The sequence below is a fragment of the Anarrhichthys ocellatus genome, unplaced genomic scaffold, assembly GCF_004355925.1.
Source record: "Anarrhichthys ocellatus isolate YVR2014 unplaced genomic scaffold, GSC_Weel_1.0 scaffold6214, whole genome shotgun sequence".
Classification (NCBI taxonomy): Eukaryota; Metazoa; Chordata; class Actinopteri; order Perciformes; family Anarhichadidae; genus Anarrhichthys; species Anarrhichthys ocellatus.
The window spans coordinates 1-3,026 of record NW_022286188.1 but is presented as its reverse complement, the minus strand read 5'-3'; the positions used below and the strand labels follow the sequence as shown (position 1 = coordinate 3,026).

The 3,026-nt window shown below is 39.5% G+C and overlaps 1 pseudogene; it reads left to right on the top strand.

Moving 5' to 3' along the window:
• Positions 1–954: 954 nt before the first annotated feature.
• LOC116380139 (UDP-glucuronosyltransferase 2A2 pseudogene) lies at positions 955–3,005 on the top strand (annotated as a pseudogene).
• The last annotated feature ends 21 nt before the right edge of the window (positions 3,006–3,026 follow it).

The following is a 3,026-nucleotide window of genomic DNA, read 5'->3' as shown; positions in this document are numbered from 1 at the left end:
CTAGAAGCAAAGTCAAAAAGGAATGAAGAATGTGCTGCTATGTAGTTAACTAGATCCTGATTTCTTGTTGAAAAAGATGCAAAAGAACAAAACAAAAAAACATTAGTGAACTGTTCTATTCTGCTGAAGAGGATAACCATCTTACATTGATAACCTAACATGCTTCAGTGTGTCACTGAATTTACTCAAAAACCTCATATTATCTGATGAATTCAACCAGAGTTCATGTTTATGTTCTTTTTTTTGTTTGTGTGTTCCTCGGGAAGCAGAATACCTCAAAAATCTGTAAATAATTTACAATATAATTTAGTGTTAGGTTAGAAGTCAGCGATCAGTTTTCACTCAATATCCAGGATTTGTTTTGAAGGATTTCTTGCAGTGTTTTTGAAAAAATACAAAATGATCCTCATTAACTACTGCACTTATTTAAATAAAATGAGATGAATTTCATTTTAAAAAGTTGCACATGTATCTTGTGATTGTCTATCCCTATGGCTGGACTATGATTCAATATTGTCCATGATTTTTAGTGATGATAGGATGTTGTCATGTAAATCGTTCTACAAATTCACTATTTTCAAAATAATTATTTCAAGCTGTGAATAAAAAGTACCAATATGATTGATTGATTGATTGCTTCACAAAACATTGGTTATTTTGTATGTACTTTTGCATACATTCAAGGATTAAATGTATGTATTATCATGTGCCACCAGTCTGCAGATATAGTATGAAAAACTTGCATCCTAGCTGCTCCCTGGTCAATACACACTGGACCATATATACTGTATATACATACAGTATATGAATATAATGACTTACGCTTTAGGTATTAACATATATGGTATACAATGAAGTTTAAAAATCATTAGAAAATATCCTTATTAATATCATAATGTTTTAAACTCTATGGTCCAACCTTATCTATCATGCTTGTCTTTTATGTAGACATGAATTCAGATGCAGGTTATAAAATACAGAACAGCTATTAGTTTGTTATTATAATTTTTCTTCCTGTTTTTCCTTATTTTCGAGAGGTAATTGAAACAAATATTTCATTAAATCAATGCATTCTATGCATAGTTTAATGAGCCAGCAATTTATGTTGTCATCTTTTTCCAGTTGTGTATCAATCATATTATAATGTTGTAGACTTTTTACTCTCAAAGTTGTATTTTCTTCCTTATGAATTAAAACAATGGACAATACAAATGTACATAATGTAAAAATGCTAATAGTCAGCACAAACATTTTTAAAACTATGAAGTAGCTAAAATTATACGACGCTATTCTTTATTTTTTTGTTCTTTATGTTCAGATTATTTGTTAAATTGATGCATGCTCTTGAACTGAAGAACTGTGAAGCCTTAATGATCAGGACAGCTCTAACATTCTTACATCTCTTATCAGAATCTCTTTCAGAGATGTACCGACCGGCCTTGGTGGCACTTCTGGCGCTGCTCTGCTCTTCACTCTCGGTTAACGGAGGGAAAGTCTTGGTGTTGCCTGTGGATGGAAGCCACTGGATCAACATGAAAGTCCTCGTTGAGGAGCTTCACGCCAGAGGCCACGAAATCACAATGATAATACCAACAGAGACCATGTACATTAAACCAGAGTCCCCCCACTACAAGTCCATCACAGTAAATTCCTCTATTGGTTTTGATAAAGAACGCTTTGGGTTATTTGTAGACAAAATGATTAACATGCGGCGGAAAGGTGCTTCGCTTTGGGCTCGTATGTCTCTACATTTTGAACTTATGGAACAGTTCTATGAGATGCACAAGGTTCCAATTCAGATGGTGGGGGAGATGTTTGAGAATACCAAACTGATGCAAAGCCTCCAAGATGCCAAATATGATGTGTTCCTGACAGACCCTGCGATTGGTGCAGGGGTGCTTCTGGGTCACCGGTTGGGCCTTCCACTTGTCTTTAATGTGAGGTGGACTGTTCAGGGTGAGGGGCATCTTGCAATCGCACCTTCTCCATTGTCATATGTCCCAATATCAGGGGCAGAGCTGACTGACAAGATGACGTTTCCGGAGCGGGTCAAGAACTTACTTTACTATTTCTTCACCTGTTTTCAATGTTGGTATGTCACAGAACTAAACTACAAACCGTTCGTCCATCGTTACTTTGGAAATGACGTACATTACATGGAGCTGTTTCAGGCAGCAGACATCTGGCTGATGAGGAACGATTTCACCTTTGAGTTCCCACGACCCACAATGCCAAACGTTGTCTACATGTCAGGATTTCAGTGCAAACCCTCCCAGCCCCTGTCTAAAGAACTAGAGGACTTTGTCCAGAGCTCTGGTGAACATGGCGTCATCGTTATGACATTGGGATCCCTGGTGGCAAAACTTCCTGAGGACATCACTGAGGACATTGCCGCTGCTTTCGCCCAACTTCCTCAGAAGGTGATCTGGAAGCACAAAGGCAAAAGACCATCCACCCTCGGCAACAACACCTTACTCTTGGACTGGCTGCCTCAAAAAGACCTCCTGGGTCACCCAAAGACCAGAGTGTTTGTGGCCCACGGAGGTACCAACGGAATCCAGGAGGCCATCTACCACGGTGTCCCCCTGGTCGGCCTGCCCCTCATGTTTGACCAGCCTGACAACTTCTTCAGGATGAAAGCAAGAGGTGTGGCCAAAGTCCTGAACATTGCAACTGTGAACAAAGACAACTTCCTGGAGGCTCTGAAGGAGGTACTCTATAATCCAACCTACATGGAGAAGATGAAGGTGCTGTCCAGCCTGCATAGAGACCAGCCCATGAAACCAATGGACCAGGCTATGTTCTGGATCGAGTTCGTCATGAGGCACAAAGGAGCAGCACATCTAAGGACGGAGTCCTACAAGATGTCAATGATCCAGTACCACTCGATTGATGTGGTGGCGTTTCTGCTGGCAGTTATTTTGCTGGTATTTACTGTTTTTGTTTCTGCAATTATGTTTTTGTGGCGAAGAGTGTTTTCTAGAAGCAAAGTCAAAAAGGAATGAAGAATGTGCTGCTATGTAGTT